This window comes from Cupressus sempervirens, chromosome 9 (assembly GCF_028749045.1).
Source record: "Cupressus sempervirens isolate cs-2001-9-10 chromosome 9, ASM2874904v1, whole genome shotgun sequence".
Classification (NCBI taxonomy): Eukaryota; Viridiplantae; Streptophyta; class Pinopsida; order Cupressales; family Cupressaceae; genus Cupressus; species Cupressus sempervirens.
The window spans coordinates 415,080,153-415,096,587 of record NC_143126.1 but is presented as its reverse complement, the minus strand read 5'-3'; positions in this window follow the sequence as shown (position 1 = coordinate 415,096,587).

The window sequence follows — 16,435 nt, the reverse complement described above, 5'->3', positions numbered from 1 at the left end:
TTCCTCAACTTGTACTCTATTCTTTTCCATTAGTTCTATAAAATTGCTACATCAAATTCATTAGAGTCACCATTCACAAATAGCTTGGTAGTGTTGATTTCTCTATATTGTGTGTCATTGTTTGCAATGACAATTTCTTTCTTTCTCTTTAAGGATTTTCTTAATTCTTCTCTGGATTCAACAAGTTGATGTAGAATGAGTTGTATCTTGATTCCTTGATTCTTAATAATCTTTCCCAATTTGTAGACTTCCATTTCAAGATCTTTTCTTCAAAGCTACAAAGCTTTTCCTTTTGAGATCTAGTGCTTTGATACCAATTGTTGGAATTACAAGTAAGAAAGGTAAACTTCTAGGGGTGGGGGGGAAGGGGGTGGGGATGAATCAAGAGTTTAAACTTTAACCCATAAAATTTTTCACCATTCATAAATCTCATGCATTAACATATTGAAATAATATGTAAGGAATATGCATCAACCATACAAACATATAAGAAAACACACACATAACACCTGATATGATCACCTAGAAACCCTCTAAGTGAGAAGGTAAAACTAGGGTGGAGATGACACCCATACATCTTCACTACTACAACAATAAAGTGTAGCCAATTAAGGTTACAATGGTTTGACCATGAATCATGATCTACCCTGTTAAAGGCTTACAAGGAGTGTTAAGTCCCAAATTGTTAAAGGATTTCAACACCTTGTTAGAAGTGTGCCTAGTTAGAGGACTTAAAATTACAATTAAGTAAGCACCCTATTAAAGGATTTAATACATGTTATGACTATTTTGTTAAGAGATTTAACTGTAATCACCTGCTAGAATGTTTTAGCATAGATCCTACGATTAACACTTGCTTGCTTGATAACATATCACCTCTGCACAATCTATGATTGATCCTTCATGATTTGATGTATCAATGTTGTATCCTTCTATATCCTTTGTTCTTCACTAACTAATTCTACAATACACTTTTACTAAGTCACCATGAATGTTCTACAAACTATCTTGTTCCTTCCTTTAATTATGTCTTTTATCCCTTGTACACTTTATCAAAAGTTTAGGGCTTTGTCCTCCTTAAGAAGACTATGGTGGCTTAGGGTTAGGTATGAATCTACGAATGAGATTCATCCATTTTTCTTCTCAAACCTTCCTATTTTCTAATTGGTTTCATGCAATTGCATATTGAATTCAAATATAGATTTTTCCTTAGCTCCAAAAGACCAAAATCTATCCTTAAGTTGGCTTGAAAATAGTTTACATAGTTGTTTGTGCTAGTACAAACAAATATGTCCAAATTGTATCACTTGGCATATGGAGTTACTGATGCAGCTCAACATGTATTGTATCTCTATTGTTGACTCGACACTTGAACTTTTTCGCATCAATTATTTACTCAACACTTGAATTACTCGGCATGGTCTATCTGCTCGACACTTGAGTGACTCAACACTCATTGCAACTTGGTATAGTTTAATATTTACATGTGCTCGACATGTATTACTAGTTCGTCATGAACTAAGTAAATGGTTTAAGTGTGTTGACACTCATTGGTCAAAACCAAACTGATATCAATAGCTACAAGCTCAATAAACACTGGAGAAATTAGTTTCCATTGTGCAACTTAGTAAATACTATGAATATTAGTTTACACTAACAATCATCAACTCGATAGATACTACTCAGTGTGAACTATATACTATTTCTAGAACTTGGTAGCAATTGTATAACTTGGTAGAACCCAAATTACTTGGTTAATACAATAAACTACAAGATAAGCTTGATAGTTGCTAACCATTTGATTAAGTGTGTGTCACTAATAAACAAACTTGACCATAATGTCAACAATGATATAGGTAGAAAATTACACCTTTGTACTAGTTAGAAATGTCCAAATCACACAAATTACTCCTATAGTCACCATCAAGTTGATTTATCTAGTTTTCTTCAAGGTTAGCCTCTTCCATCATCTTAGAAATACCTTGACCTATAACCAACTTGGTAATTTGAATATAAATATTAAATTCTTGGATCCTATTGATCTACCTACATCTTCTTCCTGAAACCTCTTGTTGTGAGAAGGTGTCTTTTACTATAGCACTTGGAACAAATGCAATTATAGTAGCTCCCATTAAGTAACATTTAAATGGCTTTACACCTTTGACCAATGCATAAGCCTTATTCTTATTTATGTCATATTTAAGTTCTACATCCTGCAAAGATTTACTAAAAAATGCAATTGGTTGTTCAAAAGCATCATGATTCTTTTGCAATAAAATAACAACTATATGGAATGAGGCAAAGGAGAAAATGTGTATGGGCTTTGAATAATTAGGAGCTCTCAAAATAGGAGCATCCTTGATTGCTTTCTTTATCTTATGAAATGCCATACCTGGTTCTTCATCTCATTTGATCTTTGAACCTTTCTTTAGCATCTTAGTAATGGGCCTACTTATCTCAGCAAAATTTGTGACAAATCTTCTAAGAAAGTTTATTTGCCCAAAGAATGACCAAATACCCTTTACATTTTTAGTCTTATGAATTTTTTCTATGGATTGAACTCTTTTAGGATCTATTCTAATGCCTTATTTTCCAACCAAGTGGCCTAATAACTTACCCTCAGTAATAAAAAATGCACACTTCCTAGGATTCAAGGAGATACCAAAATTTAAAGCTCCGATAAATACCTTTTCTAGGTGCATACAATGATCATTCTCATCCTTTGAGTAGGCTTTCATGTCATCCTAATATACCACTAAGAATTTATCAATAATATCAACAAAGGATACATACACAGCTCTCTGAAAAATGGCACCAACATTAGTTAGGCCAAAATGCATTTTTCTATAAACTTAAGTACCCCAAGTGTTGTAAATGCTATTTTGTACTATTATGATTCTTTTACAACTACTTGGTTATAGCCTGAGAATTCATCCATCATGGACATAAGTTTTGATCCAATAACTCTCTATAGCATGGCCTCCATGTTTGGCAATCCATGATTATCCTTTAATAATGACATATTCAAATTTTTGAAGTCAACACAAAGTCTCATATCACCATTCTTCTTTCTCACAAGAACTAAATTTGACACCCAAGAGGAGTGCCTTATTGGCTTAATAATTCCAACATCTCCTAGCATTATGAATTCCTCTTACAGTTTTGGTGCCAAAGTTGGATTAATAGGCCTTTTTTTTTTGAAAGTTTTGGCTCCTTCTTTCAATAGAACTTGATATTGAAATAGACCCTCTCTTTAGGCCTTTAAGCCATCATAAGACCAAGAAAACACATGTCTATATTTTCTCAATAATTTAATCAAAGTTTTCTTGATTTTTGGGGCTAATTTATTCCCTATGTATACCTTCTTAGGTGCTTTATTAGTCCCTAGATTCACTTCTTCTAGATCCTTAACACTAGATTCTTTGTTTTCCTCAAATATTTAATGACTATCAAAGATTGTCTCCAAAAAACAACCCTTTTGGGATCTTGTTGGTTTTTAATTGCACAACCTTCTCTCCAAATGCAATTTCCTTATGATCAATATTATCTACAAAAGCTGCACATTCAATTTCTTGCCCCCAAAATTGGTTTTCACAATTTAGAAATTTATTATATATTTGTCTTCTTCAAAGACTTGCCAGTTTTGGATGTTGTCAGGGACTAAGGGTCTAGTCTATACATCCACTTTTGATAGACTAGAAAAGGTTACATCGTTAGGCTTAATAGCAATATTTCCAACATATTTTCCATCTTATTGTTACTCCTATCTTTCTAGACCATCCAAAAAGAATCAAAACATTCAATCATACCCCAGACAACATTCCTATATGGCTTAAATATATTATTCTTTGAAAAATATAATCCTCTTACGTGAGAAATAATTAGTTCAGGATCACCAATGCCATACTAGCATTTGATTCCATGTTTATGAGCTAATTTCAATCCTAGCAATAAGGCCTCATACTTTGCTATGCTATTTTTACATAGAAAAGTCAAAGTAAAATAGAACTTATAAGTGCAACCATAAGGAGAAATCAAAAGAATACCTTCCCTTAATCCCTCCTTGCAACAAGCTCCATCAAAGTGCATCATCTAGAGATCTCCTTTTTTTAAATTTTTATTCAACTTCTTTTCCAATGGGTACGTACCAAAAATATAACCCTAAGAGAATTGACATCAATATCTACAAAGCATGTCATATCATCTTCAACTACTTTCTCAATCATGTAGATACTTTTGGGATCTCTATTCACTTTCACCAACTTGTCATCAATTTGAAAAGTTGCAATTGATAGATCACATTGCTGACTTCCTCCCATTGCTGCACTATATTTTCTAGATAATAACATGCTAGATTGGGATGGGATATCTACAACTAGCACACTCATGGTTTGTTCCTTTTTAGGATAGGCAAGTATTTTATAAGGCATTGTATCTATTGTCCCTATGATAGTAACTTCCCTTTTATCCATATCAGAAGACCTACCCTAAGGAGTATCCACTTTCAATCCTAATTCCTTCATTAGCTCAAAAGACATTACTGTATTAGATGATCTAGAGTCAATCATACAATTCTTCAAATTTTTTCCATTGACAATAATACTTAGGAAGAAAGGGTCTACACTCCCTAGACACCGATTCACTAAATCATCTAAATACATAGGTGGAATTTGGTACACAACAACCTCAGTTTCTAATTTCTTCTCAGGTTCATCAGGGATTTTATTGGTATTACAATCATGAATCACCTTATTATCTACACCTTTGGTCCATGCTATGGATTTTCTCTTATGCTCATGGATTCTTAACAAATCTGATAGAGGAACCTTTACTACGATTTGTGATAACAATGAAAACATATCAATATGAGGAGCAATAGAATTATCAATTGACATATCTTTTGTCTCCTTTTTATTGTCAAATGAACTTGGACTATTTTGATTTTTATATTTATCACTCACATTAGTGATTACCAATGATCTATTTTATTTCTTACTACCATTAGTTTGAACTTTAGTTTCTTTTGCAATATCTTCTTTCTTGGCTTCCCATTTTTTTATTACCAGTCTTAACTTTGATATTACTCTTATCCTTTGGCTTAGTGATCTCTATTTTCTTTGGATCAATAGTTTTGATAAAAACACCAAACATCTTGTTTCCTTCAACCTTGTGTATCATACCTTTTGTCTACACTTGAGCAACCATGTCTATGATGATCTGATCAATTTCTTCCTTAGTTGGCATTCTTAAGGTCACTTCATTTTTTGATGACACCATATTACAAGTAGTATCTTCTTCGTCAAATTTTTCTAAGAATATTTTTTGATGTATTGTACTATTTAAATTTCTTCTTTCCTAAAGATCATTATCATTATCATCAAATTCAAAAGCATCATCAGAATATGACCCAACCATATGGCACTTAACATCTTCAACACCACCATCATAACCCGTTAGTTCTTCATTATTTTCTTGATCAACAACAAACGATAATGCAAGAACACAATAATATGGTGCATGAGGAAATTGATAGATCATACACCATTGAGGGTCCTCAACCATGTTGATAGATGTTTTTTTGTAAAGGACCAACTGTAGTTTTCTCACCAATATTTTTGGTAGGAGGAACAATAGTCTTGCCATCTTTCCATATTTTTCCTATTATAATTATTGTTAAATGGGACTTTCTTAGCAGTATTGGACTTATTCACACTGTATGTTGGTAGATTCATGTTCTTAAGTAGATTTAAAAATTGACCCATGGTATCCTCTTCAAGTTTCTTAACTGCAGCAATCTTGTCACCTTCTTTCTTATTGTTCCTTGGATTAAATTTTTTTGGGTCATCCCTTCTTCCCAACTTGCTAGAGGCTTTCCTATTATTCTCAATATTCACAGCCACCTTATAAGCATCCCTCAATGTCTTAGGGTATTTATCTCTAAGAGTATAGGGCATCTTACTATCAAATGCATGGAAGTAATTTGTAAGACACACATCTTCACCAAGTCTCATCACTTGGAATAATTTTTACATTCCCTTTTCAAACATTACATTAAAATTGAAGGTTGACTCATTTGGGATATTTTAAATATTATTAAAATAATTTAGCATAAAACCAACATTGGTATGATCATCACACTACTCCTTAAAAATCTTTTCCAAATCACCCCATGAGCTGATGCTATCATCAAGAAATCTTCTAAACCAATCCTTGACATCCGCTATCAATGACTAAACAAATAACTTCATTGCTACATCCTCATGTTCTAATTTGTAATCATTGAGCATCTCAATGAACTTTCTAAGGTGCTCTTCACTAGTTATGGCATAGTTGCTTGAAAATTTTATGACCTTATATCTTAGCTCGTTCAAAATAGCATGGGGAAAGCTAGGAATGCCTACAAATTGTATCTCCTTGTATTTGTCCATATCAGTTTGTCTTCTTTATAAACCAATAGTAGTTGATATGCTTGGTCTAGCTCCTTGAGTTTGTATAGGGATTTGAAGCTATTGGACTTGCTAAGTAACAATTAGTTGACTACTTGTAGTAGAAGATGTGATAAGGGCTGACTGAGATATGTTTTGGTTAGCCACTACTGGTCCACAAGTAGGAAAAAAGGGTATCACTTGTGAAGATAAATTTGGCCAAGATACTAAGGCAGAATTGGATTTAATAAACTATATTTCCCTTCTAGTCTCAGCTACTTGGGCCTCATTCTTAACCTTTTCAAGCTCTTTGGCTAAGTCTTCTCTTTGTTTTTAGCCTTTCCTAAATCTAAGTCAAGTTTTGACATAACATGACTTATGGATTTGTTAGAAGTGATTTGGGGCTCATTCATTCATATCCCTACAACTTTATGTTTTTCTTTGTCAATATTTTTCATGGTCAGATCTATGACTTTAGGTTCAACAAGGCTGTAGGCTAGATTTTTAAGATAACAGGCTCATCCTTCTCTTTAAGAAGGCACTCTTGCTCTTGAATTTTCAATCTCAACTCATCATTGTCCCAAAAAACATCTGGGTGTAATTTATGAGATCTCTCTTCTATCTTTTTTTATTGCTTCTTTAGAGCATTAATCCTTCTAAGTAGGTTATCTCTTTCAATTAGAATATTCAAAGTAATTTGTTTTTTTTTCTCCTTCTCCAAACATATGCATTTGGCCTCTTTTTTAGAAATATTTTTTTTAGGGACTTCCACCTCAATAAGCAAGTCATCCTGATCCATAGTTGTTGCTTCTGATTCTACATGATCAATAAAAATAAATGAGGTTTCTCTTAGTGAAAGGAACATGAAGAGGGTGAGATATATTTTATTGAAGACTTCTAAGTATAGGATATTGATTTATTCTTCCTAAATCACCAAACCTAAAACTAGTATCCCCATAGATGACACCATCTGGACTTGATAGGGATGCTCTTCATGAAAAGGTGTAACAAGAAGATTTCCTAGAAGTCTAGTATTCCTAGATTCTGAGCTATGGGATAAGACTTCTTTGTCAACTATAGGCTAGAACTAGAAATTATCTTTGGGTTTCCAATCATGACTTCTTTCTCCTTTCTTCTTAGGAAAATTATTCTTTCCACCTTTTGGTAACTTTGTATACAAAGGGGCATCTGGGTTTTACCTCAAATATGCTCTCATATTATTTCTCTTATCAACCATTCTTTACTTTATTACATGCAATAGTTAACAAAATCTAAGACCAAATTGCCACCCACTAGGGGAAATTTTTTATATAATGGCTTAAAGGACAAGAAATACACAGGAAAAAAATACTTCTTAAAACATATCATACAAAGGGTCCCAACCCAGATGACCCTAATATTGTATATTTCAATAATGCAACTCTATTGGGAAAAGAAGGCACTTGCAAGCACATTACACATCATATAACTTCCATGGTATTAGGATATTTACAAATCCTTAAGGTTTGTCTCTTAAAAAGAGCCAATATCAAATCATAGGTTTATAAGATAACAAAAATCAATAGAGTCACCATTTTGTTGGCATTTTAAAACTACCAGGTTGAAAAATATCCAATACCAAGATATAGAAGACAAAACTTAGTCTAAGGGTTAGCTAATTCATATGTTTAACTGAATTCATCTTAGATTTGGACCAACAATAATAGAGTAAAGGACTCTCTACACTCTAGGCTTTACAGGGCCAAGGTGGGTGCATCATAGTGATGAAAATGACTAGTTATTTGATATTATTCTTTAGAACTCATTCACTCACACTCTTATTTTTAGATCTATCTCCTATAGTAGCAAATGGTCAACAATCTTCTTAGATTTGCAATTAAATCCTTGATTATAGTAGCTTACTATAATTAAGAGGAAAGCTATTCAAAATAAGTAATCCAATTTGATTGTTCATTACAGAAAGTAAATAATGATTTGATTTCAATGTACTTTGTGCTACCACATGAACTTATCAATTTGTATCTAAATTGATTATCAATGCCTTATCTATTACTAGATAGAAATAATTGATCTATTAATTGACTTGCAATTAAATTCATCAACTATTAACCCTACACTCCATTCCTATAATATCCCTCTCATATTCTTAGAAAACCTATCAATTTATGGAAGTAATTACTTACTTTCTTAAATTAAAAGAAATAAAAAATTGACATATAAACTATCCTAGGTACATTAAATGGCATGAACTTTACTCATTTAATCCCAAAATAACAAACATATGAAAATGGAGATAGAATTTAAAGACAGATATTCAGATTTCCATCTTTTTATTAATATTCCTTGAAAATAATACATCACTAGTGTAACACTCAAAATATAACTCAAGACATGACAAAAATAGCATTTAAGATTCACTTGTGTTCTCAGAATCACAAAATTGAATACAATACATAAAATTGACACAAAGATAACTAGACTGATTGCAAAATAGCATAAACACTAAAATTATATAGACTTCTGAGCCTCACTCCACATCTTGGAAATCCTTTTATAAGAAGGATTGCAACAAGCTTCATATGGGAGGAGAGATGTCAAAAATTCATTAGAAAGAAAATATAAAAATATTTCATATACAATTACATTAAAAAAATTCTTTGTACTTTGATCAAAATTTAGGATGCAGTTACAAAATTGTCTTCTTCAATAATTTACATTGTCTTCAACTATCTATTTCTTGCTTTTCCTCTTCTTTATCCTTTTTGTCCCTCCTACCATTTACTGTACCCTTTAACTACCTAATCACTTTTAGCAGATGGTATGGCCTTTATATCTGCTATAAATTCCCAAATATCAATATCAATATCCACTTTAGGCTATGTGGCATCCCAGATGGTGTTTAACTCATTATGCATTTGTTACATTTAGTATCAGTGATTGCTTTTAATTATCTAGTAACTTTTCTCATATGTGATTCAATCCTAAATAGAAAATCAATCATATCATAGACAACCGTTACATCTATCTCATTATTGTAGTAAGAAACAAACCATGGATGCCTCAAAATATCCTCAAAAGAGGAAGACTATTCTTGCCAATATTTTATGACTCCATTAAAATACTAGGAATAAAATTGGGAATACCCATGGCAATTATCTTCATTTTACCTAGGATAAACTGAATTTTTCCTTAGAAAAATTCATTTAATTCCTTTATCTTGATTATTATCTTCCTAACATGGATGATTACCCTTGCAAGGCCAATAAAGGATTGTTTGAATGAGTTGTGATTCCTTTTGGCCTTTCCAATGCTCCAAGAACCTTTATAAGATTAATGAATGAAGTCCTTAAACCTTTCATAAATTTTAATATTTTTTTTTATCTAATGATATCTTTATTTTTAGAAAGAATAGGAATAAACATCTAACACATCTTGATATGGTCTTGAGGGGGCTACATGAGGAGCAATTGAAGATCAATTTGGAAAAATGTGTATTATTGTAGGATGAGCTTGTGTTTTTTGGTTTTTTCATCTCTAAAGGCAACCTAAAGATGGATCCTTCTAAGGTTGAAGCCATATTGGATTGGTTGAGTCCAAAGTCTACTGGTGAGGTACAAATTTTCCATGATCTTGCTAGCTTTATAGAAAAAATGTAAGGAATTTTAGTGGGATAAGTGCATCAATGATTGATATTGTTAAGGGGGGAAGGATATGTCAATTTGTATGGACTAAATATAAATTTAAGTCATTTAAATACTTGAAAACAAGTGTAGCACAAAAACCAATCTTGGTTTTACCTAATTTTAACAAGGTTTTTACTATTGAGTATTATGCAAGTAAGAGAGTGATTGGTGGTATGTTGAGTCAAGATGGAAGGCCTGTGGCCTTTTTCATGGAAAATATTAATGAGTAAAAAAAAATTACTCTAATTATGATGTATAACTCTATGCTATGGTTCAATTCCTTACAAAGTGGAGATTCTACTTGTTACCTAAAGAATTTATTGTTTATACTGAAAATCAAGCTTTGAGTTTTCTAAATAGATAGGAGAAGTTGAACCATAGACATGTTGAATGGATGGAGTAATTGTAGTCATATATCTTCTCTATCAAGCATTAGAAAGGGGTGGCTAACAAGGTAGATGATGCCTTGAGTAGGAGGAATCTATCCATTCAAGAGATCCAGATGGATAGTGTTGGTATTTTGTAGGCATACTTTTGGTACACCATTTTCAAACTTTTAAAGTCAACCTCATAAAGAGTTTCCCCAAATGTTTATGGTTTTTGCGAACCATATTTCTAGGAATTTTTAATGTTCTAAAGTATTTGATGTAGAGGTTTCATAGATTTAGGTCTTGACTATTAGAAAATTTAGTTTTGCTAAAAACACAAGTTTTGTGAAGATCTATTATTTATGCAGATTGAATAAGGGTCGAGAAACATAACAAATGAAGATCCAAAAATGTAGATTTAAAATTAGAAGGAAAGCATGTGAAGAGATGAATAGAAGAATAAATCTATGCCAAGAAAATATAGAAATATTTTCTACAATGGAGAAATCATTTTCAGATTTTTCATTGCAAAAGCAAATGTGTCATTTTTTGCCAAAGGGAAAAATGTAGCAGAAAACTCATTTTTTGCTACACCTTTCATAGTCAAACTTCAGTTTTCCACATGAGGAGAGAAAAGGAAAATCTCAATCCATAATGAAGATATATGGGATCTAGTATCAAGATCACTCTAGAAAAGTAATTTATGAATCAATCTACATCAAAATTGTGCCCACTACATGGAAGTGGAAAATTTAAGATTGGGTGCTCTTTTTGCACTCAAAAAAGGAATTTCCACCAAGTGTCAAATCAACAATAGAGAGATGGAAAAGAGATCTTAATTTATTAAATAAAGAATGATAATCTAATAATGATTTATCCCTTGAAGATTTGGACATCAACATGACACTAAAAATGAAGTGGAAAATTCATTTTTTGCTATGCCTTTCATAGTCAGGTTTGAGTTTTCCACAAAAGGGAGAAGGCAAAAGTCAAATTTTCACCAAGAATAATTTGTAGTGTTCTATAAACAATGAATTGATAGAAAAGAAGAAGTATTAATTGTTAATTATTTACAAAGTGTAGCTGTTACTAGAATGTGCAAATTTCATCTACAATAAGGAAGCAAAAAATTGAGAACTTTGTATGCTTTTCAACTTCCATTTGGGATTTTTTGCCATAGGCATTCCAAAGACTCACTTCCAAAATTTAGTAGAGAATCAACATGGTAAGTATGAAAGGTAACATACTAGAAAATTGAAGACATTTGGGTTACAAAGCATGTGAAAGAAGAGTGGTTGAAAACTTTATTTTATCAATCCTGATTTTGTAATAATCATATAGACCAAGATTTAGTAGCTCATATCTTTTGACTCAGTGATTATTTTTCTAATCGCTTTGATCAAAATGTAGAAAATTAGGTTTGGAAAAACATATCCAAAATGAGCTCAATCAAACTGTAGAACAAGAATTTTAGTGTGCAAAGAACATTAACATTAAAACAAACATTCACAAACTAAAACTATATTCACATATGAGATTAGACAAAAGAAACAATTAAGGAATGCAAACCCAAAAAAAGAAATGCTCCATGCTTCCTTGATTTTGTAGATGTGTCCTTTGATGTGGATGTATGCTCAAATTCTCAAAATTGCTTCAATGGTGGAGATGGATAATAGAAAATTGGTAGCTTTGTGAGCTCTCAATTTGGCATTATAAGGGTAAGATTGATGGTTTTGGCTCTCAAAAGGGCATGGTAACTTTAGCTCCAAGATTGTTGATGAAACGGCTTGGGATGGGATTCAATTTATAGGTTAAGGGGTAGAGGGATGGAGGGCTTAGATGCAAGGATGGATGAAGGCTTAAGGAGGGCTAGGATGCACTCAAAGGAGAGCACATGTATTGTGCTTGTTTAGCACCAATGGGAAGGTGACACTTGTCACAAGGAGGATGAGTGTGAGAGGGTAGGGTAAAGGGTTGGTTAAGGGCATGATGAGTGGGGTTGAGTATGTAAGAGAGGTGTAAGAGGAATGAGTGTGGAAGAGGGAAGAGTGTGGAAGATGGATGTAAGAGTCATGAGTGGGCTTGTAAGAGTCTTTTATGTTTTGTAAGAGCACTCATGACTTGGTGGTTGGGATTTTTGAGGGGAGACTTTGATTTGGTTTAGGGAAGTCTTAAACTTGTTTAGGGAATGTGACAACATTAGGGGGTGGATTAGGCTTGGGTTTAGGATTAGATTAGAGATGTTAGAGATGTGCAAGTGGATGGCATTAATGAGGGTGGGTGAGTTAGTGGCTAGGCTTGGTTAGTATGGGTGGATGGGGTGGATTAGGCTAAATGGAGGATTAGGGATAGGTTAGGGGTTTTTGAATTTGAGGATTTCATTTATCAAATAGATTTATTTAATAAATGGGGATTTTTGGAATTAGATAGGAGAAAAGGATTTAATTGATAAATAATAGATTATTTGATTTATCAATTAGGACTATAGATGATTAATTAAATTAATCAACTAGGGGATGACAAAGGATTAATTAAATTGAAATTTAATTAATAATGCCTTTTTAGATAACTAAATAGGATTACGAAAATAGTGTAATCAAATTTAGGTGTCTACACAAACAGTGGAAAAAAGAGATATACCCCCCGAAACATGACCCATTTTTACTGGTAGCAATATTCATTTTGTTGTTCACCCAACAAAGGAAATATTTTGATATTGATTTAACATATTTAAATGTCAGTTATTAAAATATAATTTAAATATGTTAAGATATATCATTATTAATTTTAAATATTTTAATATGTTGAGTATGTAAGAGAGGTGTAAGAGGAATGAGTGTGGAAGAGGGAAGAGTGTGGAAGATGGATGTAAGAGTCATGAGTGGGCTTGTAAGAGTCTTTTATGTTTTGTAAGAGCACTCATGACTTGGTGGTTGGGATTTTTGAGGGGAGACTTTGATTTGGTTTAGGAAAGTCTTAAACTTGTTTAGGGAATGTGACAACATTAGGGGGTGGATTAGGCTTGGGTTTAGGATTAGATTAGAGATGTTAGAGATGTGCAAGTGGATGGCATTAATGAGGGTGGGTGAGTTAGTGGCTAGGCTTGGTTAGTATGGGTGGATGGGGTGGATTAGGCTAAATGGAGGATTAGGGATAGGTTAGGGGTTTTTGAATTTGAGGATTTCATTTATCAAATAGATTTATTTAATAAATGGGGATTTTTGGAATTAGATAGGAGAAAAGGATTTAATTGATAAATAATAGATTATTTGATTTATCAATTAGGACTATAGATGATTAATTAAATTAATCAACTAGGGGATGAAAAAGGATTAATTAAATTGAAATTTAATTAATAATGCCTTTTTAGATAACTAAATAGGATTACAAAAATAGTGTAATCAAATTTAGGTGTCTACACAAACAGTGGAAAAAAGAGATATACCCCCCGAAACATGACCCATTTTTACTGGTAGCAATATTCATTTTGTTGTTCACCCAACAAAGGAAATATTTTGATATTGATTTAACATATTTAAATGTTAGTTATTAAAATATAATTTAAATATGTTAAGATATATCATTATTAATTTTAAATTTAATAATCATATCAACTTTAAAAGGAAAAAGATGAGAAATCAAAGAGACAAGATTCCGTTACATCTAACTAAAAAGTCACTAGAAGAAACCAAATAGCTGCTAGAGAATGCATTTATTGTAAAACCTTTTTGTTAGAAAAGAGGAGGGGAATTTTCTTTTATAAATAGTCAAAGATCTAGATTAGAGGTGATAAACCATTTTATTTTGGCATTTCTTTATGTATTGAGTTTTATGTTTTGATCTCTATAATAGATTTGACATAAGTTGTAGGCAAATAAAATCAGAGCATTGTATTTGTATGTTGAAAATAAAGAAGGATTTCATTTTTGAGTCTGAGTATTTGTATGTTATCTTTCTAATTATAATCAATCAAAGAATTGATGTATTTGAGTTTTGAGCACTTTCTTGTATCTTGAGTCAAAAGTTGAATCTATTGTGAATCAAAGAATTTGCATCGATTTCTTTCACAGAAATTAGATCAAATTTCTCTTCTTTCTACATTGCATTTGCATAAGTAGTACTCATATTGCATCACCAATGCCAAGGAGTCATAGGTATTGTGAATTCTCAGAGTTGGCTAGGTTTAGAATTGTATTTCATTTCCTAAGTAAGTTTTGTCTAGGGCTGGCTTAGTTTTCCTCTTCTATTCTTAGGTTAAGAATGTACCCAGTTAGTTTAGGAATAAAATAAATTCATTGCATATTATTCATAAGGGGGATATACCTTTCAATTTAGAGGAAATCTATCAACTCAATGATAGATTATCCAACTATTAGTAGATGATCATTTCTTTTAGAATTGGGCATTTGGGAGTTTATTTAAAAAGAACAATATGTTTACCAACATGTTTCTACTTTGAAAGATATTTATCTTACTAATGAAGACTTTCATGAAGCTTACCAAGTTTGTATGGAACTAGGGGACAAATACCATACTAATTTTGCAAACTATATCATTAAAGAGGGCCTTTTGTTCAAAGGAATTCAACTTTGTACACCTTAGTGTTCTATCAAGGCTAATATGATAAGGGAGAAACATTGTGGAATCCTAGCTGCTTATTTTGGCCTTGACAAAATATTGGAGTTGGTAAGAGGATTTTCTTTTGGACTAGAACGCAATTATGTTAGGAAATTTGTAGAAACTTGTTTTATTTGTCAAAGGGATAAAGGGACAAGTTCTAATCAAGGTTTTTATACTCCATTACCTATACCTACAAAGCCTTGGGATTTAGTCATCATGGACTTTGATTTGGGTCTTCCAAGGATCAAATCTAGTTACGATAGTGTATATGTAGTTGTACATATATTTTCCAAAATGGTAGACTTTTTTCCTTGTAGGTTCACTCGTGATGCTTCTAGAATAGTAGGTATTTTCTTTAAAGAGGTTGTAGACTTCATGGACTTCCTCTTTCTATTATGTCAGATAGAGACCCAAAGTTTGTGGGACACTTTTGGCATGCCTTGTGGAGATGACTATGAACAAATATTACAATGTCATCTACCTATCATCCCCAATTAGATGAGTAGACTGAGGTTATTAATAGTTCATTAGGTAATCTTCTTAAATGTCATACCAAGGACTATTGTGCTACATAGGATACTATTTTACCTCAGGTAGAGTTCTCCTACAATGATTCCTTCAATAGAAGTATAGGCCTAAGTTATTTTGAAATTGTGTATGGCTCTAATCCTAGGGGATTTTTTGAGCTTAGCGCTATAGAAAATATTGGTCAAAGGAGTGCCCTTTCTGATGACTTTGCAGAGGTTATGAGGGATACTCACCAACAAGTTAAGGAAAGGTTGCAATAGAGTTCACAAAAGCATAAGAAAGTAGAATATGTAAGGAGAAGAGAAGCACATTTAAATTTTGGGGACATGGTGATGTTACATCTTAACAAGGAGAGACTTCCTAAGGGAAAGTACACCAAGTTACACATGAAGAAGATTGGTCCCTTTTAGACTCTCAAGCAATGTGGTCCCAATGCATACAAAATTACATTGCCTACTGACATAGACCTCTCTCCTATTTTTAATTTATCAGATATATGCATATAAACCCTCTAAAATTAGTGATATTGGTTTTGCAAGGTCTACTGATTGTCTAAATGTAGATATACTTCAGGATCTACCAAAGCAAGTCAACCCAAGCATTGAAGGCATACTAGAAAATAGGATCAACAAGAAAACTAGGAGGCATACATATAATGAGTACTTAGTTAAATGGAAGGCTAAAAATTTAGAGGAGGCCACTTTAATGAGTCCAAAGGATACTGAGAAAATTGGTGTAAAGCTTTTAGTTATTTCTACTCAAGGGACTTGAGTCTCTTTTGGCAAGAGGAATATGGTGCAGGGCACCTAGG